General features: G+C 42.7%; 1 pseudogene; it reads right to left on the bottom strand.

Moving 5' to 3' along the window:
* On the bottom strand, positions 1-10,065 carry LOC129397159 (large ribosomal subunit protein uL5-like; annotated as a pseudogene).
* Between the last annotated feature and the right edge of the window lie 3,554 nt (positions 10,066-13,619).

The raw sequence follows: 13,619 nt of genomic DNA, 5'->3' as shown, positions 1-13,619 counted from the left end.
TGATTCACCATTTTGTGTTTATTTATATAGCACAATACACAGAACACTAACCATTTTTAAGTGTACGCTTCTGTGGCATTAAGTACATTCACATTAGTGTGAGTCATCACTAGCACGTATCTCCAGAACTTTTTTTTTTTTTTTTTTTTTTTTTTTCAGAAACAGGGTCTCACTCTATTGCCCAGGCTGGAGTGCAGTGGTGCAATCATGGCTGACTGCAATCTTGACTTCCTGGGCTCAAGTAATCCTCCTGCCTCAGTCTCCCAAGTAGCTGGAACTACAGATGCATGACCAACCATGCCTGGCTAATTTTTTTTTTTTTTTAAGAGAATGGTCTCACTATGTTGCCCAGGCTTTCAGAACTTCCTTATCCATTTTTAAAATCGGGGTCCTTCATGATGCCAGGGTTGGCTCATTGCAGTTTATGAGCATGAGCTATGGCAGAGACATATGCCAGCACTGTGAGATGCCTTTGGGATTTGTTGGTTTTAGTTACTGATCTTATTGTTGGGTGATTTGCTTCTTTCTGATAGTATTAGGGTTTAGGAAAAATTCATGGTTACTTCAAGGTTCCAGGCAAACCAGTGTTCATTATAAAAAATATGGCTGCTGTTCGATAAACTTTGTTGACAACCACTTTGACTTAACATTCTGTTGCTATACACCACAAAGAGCTTTACCCCTGGATCCACCCATGTAAGGTTTCCATTATTACATTTGAGAAGAGGAGGAGCTGCTTTTCCAAGGCAAGTGGGAGCCTCCCCAAGGGTCGCATGGCCTCTGCATGCTAGGCAGCATGTCAGTGAAGAATATAATCAGTCAAGGGCATGCCACAGTCATTAACATGCCCCCGCCAGCCTCACTGACTTACAATAAAGGTTCATTTTACACTCATGCCGTCTGTTCATCAAAGGTCAGCTTAGTTCTTCCCCATCTCATCTTCACTCCAGGATTCAAGATGATGGAGTAGCTTTCATCTGAATGTTGCCAACCAGATGGCAGGAGAAGAAGCACATCATGTGTCATGTACCAGCTTTTAAAGACACAAATCACTTCCATTCACAATTCATTGACCAAAGCAAGTACATGGCCGCTCTTGACTGCAACAAAATGTATTGCAGGGGAGGGTGCCATAAGGAGATACTGCAGTATGTGGCAGATAGTAATAAAACCTTTCCATAGCTAGCCTTCCACATTCAAATCAGATCATGCTACTAAAAAGGACATCATCTTCATTTCTTTAATAAGAAGTTATTGGGCATCTACTCTGTACCAGGCACTGTTCCAGCCACAGAAGATTCAGCAATGAACTAGACAAATAGCTCCCTTCCCTCATGGAGCTTATATTATAGTGAGGGGCATGGGTACTAAATAAGCAAACAAGTAAATACAAAGGATAATTATAAGTTGTAATTGATAAAGATTAAACTCATACGTTACGAAAGGGAGTATGAAGTTGTGATTTAGAGTACAGGCTCTGAAGTCACACTGCCTGGGTTCTTAACTAGGGTTACCAGATGAAATACAAGATATCCAGTTAAATGCAAATTTCAGATAAACAACGAATAATGTTTTTGCATAAGTAGGTTCCAAATATTGCATGGAACATATTTATACTAAAAAACTGTTTATCGGGCTGGGCACAGTGGTTCATGCCTGTAATCCCAGCACTTTGGGAGGCCCAGGCGGGCGGATCATGAGGTCAAGAGATCAAAACCATCCTGGCTAACACGGTGAAACCCCGTCTCAACCAAAAAAAAAAAAATACAAAAATTAGCTGGGCATGGTGGCACGCTCCTGTAGTCCTAGCTACTCAGGAGGCTGAGGCAGAATTGCTTGACCCCAGGAGGCAGAGGTTGCAGTGAGCCGAGATTGCCCCACTGCACTCCAGCCTGGCAACAGAGCGAGACTCCGTCTCAAAAAAAAAAAAAAAAAAAAACCTGTTTATCGAAAATATAAAATTAACTGGACATCTTGTAATTTTTATTTGCTAAGTCTACCAACTCTATTCCTAACCCAGTTCTGCCACTTTCCAGCTGTGTGATCTGGAACAAGTTATAGTTACTTAATCTCTCTGTGCCTCAGTCTCCTTATCTATGATATAGGACAGTAATACTACTTACCTCCCAGGATTATGTTAAAGATTAAAGTTAATATACATAAGGTACATAAATTAGTGTCTGGTACTTAGTAAACATGCAATAAATGACAGTTGGTGTTTATTATCTAATAATAAACCTAATGTTATCCAATAGAATGGTGAGCAATTATATGGAAAATAGAAAAAAAAAATTCAGTATTGCCAACTGATGAAAGAATCTCGCAGGGAATGAGAGAAAAAAATCAAGTTTTGCTTATTTTTCTACCTTTTTAATTAATAAATATTTATTGAGTACCTTCTATTGATAGAAGTTGTATCCTAAGTCTTGAGCAGGCATCAAGAATAAAAGATATATAGGATTATAGCAGACATGATTTACCATCTATTCAAAATCTATCTCACTTGTCTCTTCCTAATAGAATCTTAAGTTTGTTCAAAGCAGTAATATGGCCAAATAAATACTTGCTTACCCAGCCTCCCTTGCAGCTAGGGGTGGCCATGTGACATGGTTCTAGCCAATGAGATATAAGCATAATCTGGTGAGGTTTCTGGGAAAGCATATGCTTTCCCAATAAAATGGAACTGCAGCACTTTCTTCTTCCTTCCTTGAACGTGGATACAGCCATCATTTTGAAACCATGGGGGAAAGGCAAAGAGAATCACAGTGGTGTCAGTCCCAACACCACTGAGCTTCTGAACCAATACAAGCAGCCACTTACCTCCAGCCTTCTCATAAGATGAGAAAATTATGTCGTTATTTGTTCAGGCCACTGTTAGTCAGGTATACAGTTGTTTGCTGCCAATCTCATTCCTGTTATAAAGACATAACACCTTTCCTCAAGGAGTTTATAGGCAGTCCCTTAATTTTCTGCTCCTTAAAACTATACTGAAGTATAAAAAAATTGTGTATTTCCAAGGATTTCAAAATAATATACAAAAGGGGTATATTCCCAGAGATTTTAAAAGTATAATATTGCTTGCCTTTGGAACATCATTTTGAAGCTCTATTTCCACCATATGTGGTGGTTAATTTGTGTGTCAACTTGGCTGGGCCATAATGCCCAGATATGTATGTGATGGAAGATTTTCTGCATATTTCTGTGAGGGTGTTTTGGATGAGATTAACATTTAAGTAATTGGACTTTTTTTTTTTTTTAATGAACTCTCGCTCTGTCACCCAGACTGGAGTGCAGTGGTGCAATCTCGGCTCACTGCAACCTCCACCTCCTGGGTTCAAGTGATTTTCATGCCCCAGCCTCCTGAGTAGCTGGGATTACAGGCATGCACCACGACACCGGGCTAATTTTTGTATTTTCACTAGAAACAACGTTTCACCATGTTGGCCAGGCTGCTCTCAAACTCCTGACCTCAAATGATCCACCTGCCTTGGCTTCCCAAAATGCTGGGATTACAGGCTTGAGCCATCATGCCCGGCCAAGTCGGTGGACTTTGAGGAAAACAGATTGCCCTGAGTGATGTGGGTGAGCCTCATCCAATCAGTTGAGGCCTGAGTAAAACAAATCACTGACCTCCACTGAGTTAGAAGGAATTCTGTCAATAGGTGGCCTTTAGATTTGAAATGCAACACTGGTTCTTTCCTGGGTCTCCAGCCTGGTGGCCTTCAGACTGGACTGCAGATTTTGGACTTGCTGGCTCTCACAATCACATGAGCTAATTCCTTAAAATAAGTCTCTGCTGCTGTCTCAGGATACATATCTTGTTGGCTCTGATTCTCTGGAGAACCCTGACTATACATTATGTTCTATATATTTTGTTCACTTTATTCTTCCTTGTCACGGTTAAACACAAAAGTCACCCCTTATAAATAAAACAAACACCCAAATCAAGGTTCCATCCCTAACATTCAGCATGCCTAATGATCTCCATCTTTGCCTCAACTGCATCAAGTTTTATGAGGTCTTCATTCTTTTTGTCACCAGGATGAATATTTTCATTTTTCCACTTTACTTTTTTTTAATAAAACAATCACTGCAAATTTAATAAAGTATTTAAATAATTGTCCCCAAACTGCCATGCCAACGAAAGTGATGAAACCGTAGAACACAGCAGCTGGCTGGTAAGCAACTCTGCTGTGGGATAGCTGGGAATGTTCGTTTTTGCCAGCTGATGCTTGACAGCCTGAATTTGACATGTAACACTCAGTTTAGAAGTGTCAGTGTAGAGTGTGAAAAGGGTGCTTAGATCGTTTTAAAGCACAATCATTAAAGTTGAGGACTACCTATGCGATGCAGTAGTGGCCTATGAGAAGTCCACAAATGACTTTAAAGCCAGATTTGACAAGTGACTGAAAAGGAGATAATGAAAGGCAGAGAGAGGCTAGAGCAAAGACAAAGAATTTACATCCTTTTTTCCACCCTCCTGAGTTTTCAGCTATTCTGAGATAGACACAGGAGCTTGGCAGATGGAAATTACAATATCACTTTTATTATCTCTGAAGTTGTTAAAATAACAAGGCTAAGGTGTTCAGCCAACTGGGCTTATACAGGCTTAACTTACGAATTAGGCAGTCCCCAGTCCCAGGCCCAGCTGGGCGAATGCTTTGTACTGTACAGCAGAGACGTCAACCAGAGCATAGCCCATCTCAAAAGAAGGGAGGAAGGGGTTGGGCCAGCATGCCCAGATCGTTCTCTCAGACTCACCTACCAGATGTCACTTCTGAGAAGAAGATTGAGGGAGGTGGGGAGAAAGGCCAGTAGTAGAGTTCTAGGTAAAAGTTTCCACAGGAAACATAAGAAGTGGGGAACAAGCGTCCCCATAACAGCCTCCAGCTGTTTGTTCTCCCAATGCATTGGAGTCCTCTATCAAGTGTGCCACCAGCCAAGGATGTGGCAGCCCCCCTCAGGAAAGAAGAAATGGCAAACGACCTAGGAGGTGTTGCTCCCACCTTCTGACACTGAACGGCCTTGGAGTATCCTCCTGGGACTGCTGGCAGGCAGCATCCACTTTACCCCAAGAAGGCTCTTGGGGTCAGACGACCATAAAAATGAATGTGTTAGATGAAAACATTAGTTAAATGGGGCTGGGCCTGGTGGCTCATGCCTGTGACTCCAGCACTTTGGGAAGCTGAGGCAGGTGGATCTCTTGAGCCCAGGAGCTTGAGACCAGCTTGGGTAACATAGCAAGACCTCATCTCTACAAAAGAAGTTTTTAAATTAGCCAGGCATGGTGGCACGTGCCTGTAGTTCCAGCTTCTCAGGAGGCTGAGGTGGGAGAGTTGCTTGAGCCCAAGGGATCAAAGCTGCAGTGAAATGTGATTGCACCACTGCACTCTGGGTGACAGAGCAGGATCCTGTCTTAAAACGAAAATTAAATGGGCTGTGTTCCAGTTGTCTATTGCTGTATAATAAACTACACCAAATTTAGTGTCAGAAAAAGAATCTATGATTATTGTCTCTCACAGCTGTGGGGTTGACTGGGCTCGGCAGGCAGTTCTCACTTGGGGTCTCTCTGTCAGCGGCCAGGGCTGCAGTCAGTGTGATGCCTTCCTCACTCGCACGCCTGGCACGTGAACCAGGAAGACTCGCACAGCGGGGCTCCTTGGGCAGCTCTCTCTATCGCTATGTAACCGTCCCACATGGTCTTCCTGCAGGGTGGCTTCAGCTTGGCTCAGGGCTCCAAAGGTCCATGTTGAAATGAAGAGAGAACCAGGCAGGAGCCACGTCATCTTTCATGACTGGGTCTCAGAATCCACACAGTATCACTGCTACTGTCCTCTATTAGGAACAGAGACTCTTACTCCTAATGGGAGAGTGGCAAGGTTTTGGAAGAGCACGTGGGACTGGAAATATTGTTGTGGCTATTGTTTTCCTTTTTAAAATTGTGGTGAAATCTTCATGAAAGTTACCATTTTAACTATTTCTACCTGCACACTGCAGTAGCATTTAGTACATTTGCATTGCTGTGCACCATCACCACTCTCTCTCTCTCTCTCTCCAGAATTTCACCTGCCCAAGTTGAACTCTGTACCCATGCAGCAGTAACTCCCTATTCCCCCCGGCTCCAGCCCCTGGCAACCCCACTCTACTTTTTGTCTCTAGGAGTTTCGCTATTCTAGGTACCTCATAAAAGTGAAATCATACAGTGCTTGTCCTTTTGTGTCTGGCTTATTTCACCAAAGGCCAATTTCATAAAATACAATTTGCCACATGCTCTAAGGTCAAGTTGTACCAAAGCTTATTCTGTTTTTCATCTAAAATTACATCCAGCTGCACTATCTAATGCTGCCCATCATTGGTTCTGCAATGAATTAAATGACAACAAAAAGATGCTCCAATAATAAAATTCTAACAAATAGAGAGGGCCCAAATTTGAATATAAACATCCCTGCTGCTATCAAATGCCCAAGGAAAATTAAAGTCCTAAAAATTAACTTTTTAAATTCAGTCCAATGAACCCAAAGTCCAAAATTTTTAAGTTAATGTTTAATGGGAACTAGAGTCCAAAATAAAATTATCGGCCAGGCATGGTGGCTCACGCCTATAATCTCAGCACTTTGGGAGACCGAGGCGGGTGGATCACTTGAGCCCAGGAGTTCGAGACCAGCCTGGGTAACATGGCAAAACCCCATCTAAAAAAAAAAATACAAAAAAAATTAGCCAGGCGTGGTGGTGTGCGACTGTAGTCCCAGCTACTCAGGAGGCTGAGGTGGAAGGATCACTTGAGCCCAGGAGGCTGAGGTTGCAGTGAGCCAAGATTGCATCACTGCACTCCAGCCTGGGTGAGAGTGAGACCTTGCCTGAAAGTTATACACACACACACACACACACACACACACACACACATATATATATATCTTGCCCTATGAATTACAGTTTATATTTCTTTTCCTTTCCCCCCGCTTCCCCACTGAAAACTTTGTATTGGCCTTTTGGGTAGAAACGGGAACTTTTTTACCAGGAAGAATAATCCTATCACACTTCCGCTGGAACCAGCACATGGCCTCCTCTTTGCTGACTCTGTTTGTCCCCAGTGCAGTCTGTCCCACACTTCTTGTCTGCGATGCTAAAACCTCACCTATCCAGCACCACATTGAAGTCCAGGTCATAGATACCAGTGCTTGAGTCATATTTGATACCTATATCGGTGTGTTTCTGGATCCCAAAACCAAAGTTTCTAGTACCTGAGGGATTATTTTTTTCTTTTCTTAACTCATATTCCTGCACCTTTAGACCTTTCTCCAGGATTGTTTCTGCCTTGGCCCCTCAGAGTATGCAGTGGACAGCAATCTCTTCATTTCTCCTGATGCTGAAGGATCTGATGCTGTACTTGGCTTTGGAAAACACAGGGGTCTGGCCTGTGAGCTGCTCAGGTCAGTCTGTCTCTACCCTCCCCACACAGATATTGAGGCAAGTTTGTGGATGTGAAGTTCCCAAGTGGGGATCTTCTTTTCACCTTGATCCTGCACCATCATGGAGAATAGGAAGAGCCAAATTTCTTAAATAAAATTAAAATTTAAAGAAATCACTCCTGAATGTTAAATTCTGCTCAGAGTCCTTCAGAGAGGTCCTCGATACCTGGATAAATTTGGGGTTTCTTCAGTAACTTCAAGATCAGACATCTCTCCTAAGAATAAGTATGGTTCTTTCAGGACCTCAGAAATTAATAGGACACAGGAGATAATTACAACACCACCTATTAACACTTGGGGCTTTAAAAAATGTTCCCAGGCAAAACCATCTTCTCAGTACCCTGTATTTATAGAATTTAGACTCAAGTATTTTGTCAAAGCCTACAGGAGAAACAAGATGTTCTGAGGGAAGGAGGATAAACAAAGTGAAGGCCGTCTTGGATCAGCCTTGCCAGAGGACACTCAGTCTGTGGTGGGTGTCTGGAGCCTGCTCTCTGTGAATTTAAACTCAACTGGGAGAATTCTCTCACGAAAGGTCAATTATGGCACTTTAAAAAAAAATCCAGTACTCAGAGTAGTTCCAGAGGAGCAGAATCTTAGGATGATTTCTTTGAATTCGTTCTGGCTTATCTAGAATTGATTTTCTGATCTGATTAGATTTACAGGCATTAATGAGCCTATTTCCAGAGGTAAAGAGGGCACTGATACTTTATGGCCTGCAATGACAAGACAGTAATGTAAAATTATTACCTTTAGAGAAATGTAATCAAGTTTTATAGAAAGTTAGGCTCTAGGTTACTAAGCATTTGATGCTGTAGTTCCTTTTAATGAAAATAAGGAGGACATGCTTCTCATTGGGCTGGAGAATATAAGGAAAGAAAATGATGAGCTCAGGACTTCAAATTTCCAGCTCAAGGCTCACATTAAGAATCTGGAAGCTCCAATGACTACTTAAAGAAACGCTAATCTCCTGTAGCCACAGGGAAACTAAATCCAAAGTCTAATTTTGTGGGTGGCTGAATTACAAGGCAAATTGAATTTGCAGCCATGTAGTACCTCTTTTGTTAAACTAAGGGTACTGATTGGGAAGGAGAGGGGCCCTGAGAACTGGAAGGGGATATACGGGGAGATTCCAGTAAAGCTGGGAACTTGAACCCCAAGTTCTGCTGAATCTTCTTTGCTAATAGAAGCAACCCTTCCATCATCTGAGAGGACTGGTTCCCCCTTGTCTAAAGATCCTGTAATAATCCTCTGCAGAACCCATCCCCACCACCTCTCTCTTTCCTAGATTTATAACTAGACTCAAGTCCCCGAAAGCCCCAGAAGGTAAGGTACAAATTATGGATCATGAGGAAGTGTATTAGTCAGGGTTCTCTAGAAGGACAGAACTAATGGGATATATCTAGATATAAAAAGGAGTTTGTTGGGCCAGGCACAATGGCTCACACCTGTAATCCCAGCACTTCGGGAGGCTGAGGCGGGTGGATCACGAGGTCAGGAGTTTGAGACCAGCCTGGCCAACATGGTGAAACCCCATCTCTACTAAAAATAGAAAAATTAGCCGGGTTTGGTGGCAGGCACCTGTAATCCCAGCTACTCAGGAGGCTGAGGCAGGAGAATCGCTTGAAACCAGAAGGCAGAGGTTGCAGTGAGCCAAGATCGTGCCACTGCACTCCAGCCTCAGCAACAAGAGTGAAACTCCATCTCAAAAAAAAAAAAAAAAAAGAAAGAAAGAAAGAAAGAAAAGGAGTTTGTTAAGGAGAATTGACTCACATGATCACAAAGTGAAGTCCCACAACAGGACATCTATAAGCTGAGGAGCAAGGAAGCCAGCAGTGGCTCAGTCTGAGTCCCAAAACCTCAAAAGTTGGGAAGGTGACGGTGCAGACTTCAGTCTGTGGCCTAAGACCTGAGAGCCCCTGGCAAACCAATGGTCTAAGTCCAAGAGTCCAAAAGCCAAAAATCGTGGAGTCTGATGTTCGAAGGCAGGAAGCACCCAGCATGAGAAAAGATGAAGGCCGGAAGACTCGGCAGGTTAGCTCCTTCCACCTTCTGCTGCCTGCTTCTTCTTTTCTTTCTTTTTTTTTTTTTGATATATTTGTAATATATTTACAAATATAAAACTTTGACATCACCAGACATAGTACTGAATGTCATTTTCTTGAAAGCTTGCCAGTTTTTGTACATTTTTGCACAAATGTACAGAATTGTACATTTAGGCATCATAAGTAGTATCAACACCATAAAAGCATATATGAAATTTAAGATTAATATGCTTTCTGCCTGCTTTTTGTAGCCGTGCTGAAAGCCTATTGGATGATACCACCCACACTGAGGGTGAGTCTTCTTCTCCTGTCCACTGACTCAAATGTTAATCTCCTCTGGCAACACTCAGAAACACTCAGGTACACCCAGAAACAATACTTTACATCCTTCAATCCAATCAAGTTGACACTTAATATTAACCATCATGAGTCCACCCTTTGTCAACTTGAACCCATAAACACCTCCTGAAATCATACTTATCCTCCAAATAAAGACAATAATACGGTCATAATTATGTCTAACATAATACAGCTATTCTTTTACAACTGGAAACACACTAATCCTTAAATGCTATTACATAAAGTTAACAACACTTAAATGCAGATGTGAAGTCAATAAATTTCATGTCACATGATAAAGGAAAAAGAAAGGAAATAAAATGAAGATATTTTCTTAGTACAAGTGTATACATGCACAAACACGTTCTTAACACAATAAGGAGGAAATACTCATGACAATTACAGTTCTCGTTTCTGCAACTGGTCACGTGGTCGTAGCTGGTATTGATAACTACCTTCTTCTACTACCCACTCTGTATTCCCTTTGCCTTCAGCAAGCACCTCAGTGGGTTGTGGATTTTTACCTTGTGGACTGACTCAAACTTTCATTCCTGAAGGGTCTGGGCCATTTGTAGTCCTGTTTGGATTGGATTGTTGTAGTTTCCCGTTGACCTTAATTACAGACATTCCTGGGAGGAAGAGCTGCTGACTCAAGGGGTAAGGGCCTGGCAGTAGAAAGGGCATGCATGCAGCTACCGCATCCGTTTTACTCTGCCCTAGTGACACCCAGGTTCCCGCCTCTCAGAAAGCCTGGTCTTGTGACCTAGGGGACTTTGCTGGAGGTAAGGTGACTTGCTAAGTCACCAGCTCCTGGACTGACACGCTACAGCTCAGTTCCCGGCAATTATTAACAGTTGAGTCCCCAAGATGCAGGTGGTGATCAGCAGGCCCTAGGCAGCAGCCACTGGCCAGGGAAGCAGACTCAGAGCAGAAGAGGGAACAGGGACAGAGGGAGACACAATTCTGTCTGGCTCTAGAAGCCTCCACTAGATGGTGGTAGGAATGGATTTGCCCCATCCACTTTAGTTTGCAGGTGTTCATAAGCTCCCAGATAAGTTCTGCACATTAGCAGGAGTGGTTAAGAGTTTGTATTGGAGTCAGATGGGCTAGATTTAAATCCTGGCTCTGACATCTACTAGCTTTGTGATTTTCACAAGCTAATGATTCTCTCCAAGATACAGTTTTCTTCTCACATATAGAGTGATCTTAAAGGTGTCTATCCCATAAAATTGCTGGGGAAATTCAGCCATATAAAACGTGGTGCCTTGCACATGGTAAGCACCAGTGTAAGGCCCCAGTGTAAGGTAGTCATTATTATTATTAGCTTTGATATGTGGGACATATTTTAAAAGTGGCTAAAGGTTTGCTGTCAACATGCAATAAGGAATGTGATAAGATAATTAAGTAACAAAAAATAGGTTAAGATGAACCTTTATCCAAATCATCTTATATTATTACTAATAATAAGTGGATAATAGTTGAAACAATTTAAAAGATGGTTTCATAGAGATTCCTCAGAGGAGCTAAGAACCAAAACATCAATAATGGAATATAGAAACCTATTAGCTAGGCCAGGCATGGTGGCTCGCACCTGTAATCCCAGCACTTTGGGAGGCTGAGGCAGGCAGATCACTCGAGGTCAGAAGTTCAAGACCAGCCTGGCCAACATGGTGAAACCCCATCTCTACCAAAAAATACAAAAATTAGCCAGGCATGGTGGCATGTGCCTGTAGTCCCAGCTACTCAGGGAGGCTGAGGTGGGAGGATTGCTTGAACCTGGGAGCGGAGGTTGCAGTGAACCAAGATCTCGCCACTGCACTCCAGTTTGTGACAGGGTGAGATCCTGTCACAAACAAACATACCTATCAGCTAAAAATCCCATTGACATTTACAACTGCTAAGTAAAGAAATATAAGGCCTGGTCACCATAACACTCTGCTTGGAATTACATCCCATTACCAGAAAAGCCTGAATTACTAATGGTAACACATTAGATGACAGGAACAAAATATGAGGCTTTCTCTCTCTTCCTGCACTGAGTCCCCCACCACTGGACAGACTCCATTGACCTGGGCCAGGCAGCCACACAAGTGTCTGGAAGGCCCACAGAGCACAGAACACAGGGACGGAAGCCAGAACTTGACTAAGCCTCAACCCCAAACTAGACTGAACCCACTGATGTGTGGGATCACAAGCCCAACCCTAGCAAGCCTCCTTTGTCTCTTACTTGGAGGGGGATGTGATGTGAGACGTAATTTGGAAAACTGAGGTTTACTCCTTTTAAAGCCCTAAAGCTTAAAAATAAACTTATATCATTTTGGGAATGTCTTGCCTATTCTCTTGCCATCTTAAGTATACCATAAGAAACCCAGCACTTTGGGGGGCTGAGGCGGGCAGATCACCTGAGATCAGGAGTTCGAGACCAGCCTGGCCAACATGGTGAAACACCGTCTCTACTAAAAATACCAAAAATTAGCCGGGTGTAGTGGCGAGCACCTGTAATCCCAGCTACTCAGGAGACTGAGACAGAAGAATTGCTTGAACCCAGGAGGCAGAGGTTGCAGTGAGCCGAGATTGCGCCACTGCACTCTAGCCTGGGCAACAAGAGCGGAATTCCATCTCAAAAAAAGAAAAGAAACCTATTCAGCTCCTTTTTGATGTGGATGTATCATCACTTTGAATGTCCATGCCATAAATACAGCAGGCGAGAATGTAAGCCTATTTTCCCTGAAACTAAATGGCTCCAAAATACCATTTGTTCAGACATTCTTTCCTTTGTTTTTGCATACCGTTTTACTGTTTCCTCCTTTGCTGATATGCACCAGTTAATATTTTCTGCTTCTTTTAAGCAAACTGGCCAATATCCCTGGCTTTTACCCCATCGTGTGGCCATATTTCAATAAAATCATGACATCCTATTTATGCCTTTTCATTGTAGATGTATTTTCAGGACCACAACAGACCCTGCATCCTGATGCAGAAGGGAGGTTTGATTCCAATCCCACCCCCATAATCACAGCTGTGTGACAAGTGTTTTCAGCTGTTCAGTATTTACCTTTTTGTTTGGCAAGGTTTGACACAAAAGGGTATTTGGGGTTCTTAAATGTCATTTTTGCCTGAGTTGAAATTACATTCTTTCCCTACATTCATTTTCTATTGCTGCTGTAAAAAACTAACACTAAACTTACAGGCTTAAAACAACACAAATTTATTATCTTACAGTTTTAGATGTCAGAAGTCCAAAACAGGTCTCACTGAGCTAAAATCAAGGTGTGGGCAGGGCTGTGTTCCCTCTGGAGGCTCTAGAAAAGAATCCATCTGCTTATCTTTTGCAGCTCCTGGAGGTGCCCACACTTCTTGGCCTGTGGCCCCTTTCCAGCTTCAAAGCCAGCAGTGACCAGTGAAGTCTTCCTCCCGTTACATCGCTCTGACACTCACTCTTCTGCCTCCTTCTTCCTCATTTAAGGCCCTTGTGATTGCACTGACCTCACCTGGATGACCCAGGCTATGCTCCCCCTTTTAAGGTGAGCTGTCTGGCAACCTAGTTTCATCCACAGCCTTCATTCCCATTTGTCATATGAGCTAACATATTCACAGGTTCTTGGGATTAGGACTCAAACATATTTGGGGGACTACTATGCAGCCTACCATAGTCCCCTTTTTATGATAAGCATCTTAAAGTGTATTAATAAAAAACAACTAGAAAATACTGTGAAGCAGGCCAGGCACGATGGGTCATGCCTGTAACCCCAGGACTCTGGGAGGC

The sequence above is a fragment of the Pan paniscus genome, chromosome 12, assembly GCF_029289425.2.
Source record: "Pan paniscus chromosome 12, NHGRI_mPanPan1-v2.0_pri, whole genome shotgun sequence".
In the NCBI taxonomy this organism is placed as follows: domain Eukaryota; kingdom Metazoa; phylum Chordata; class Mammalia; order Primates; family Hominidae; genus Pan; species Pan paniscus.
The sequence above is the reverse complement of the archived record's forward strand: the minus strand, read 5'-3'. Positions and strand labels throughout refer to the sequence as shown.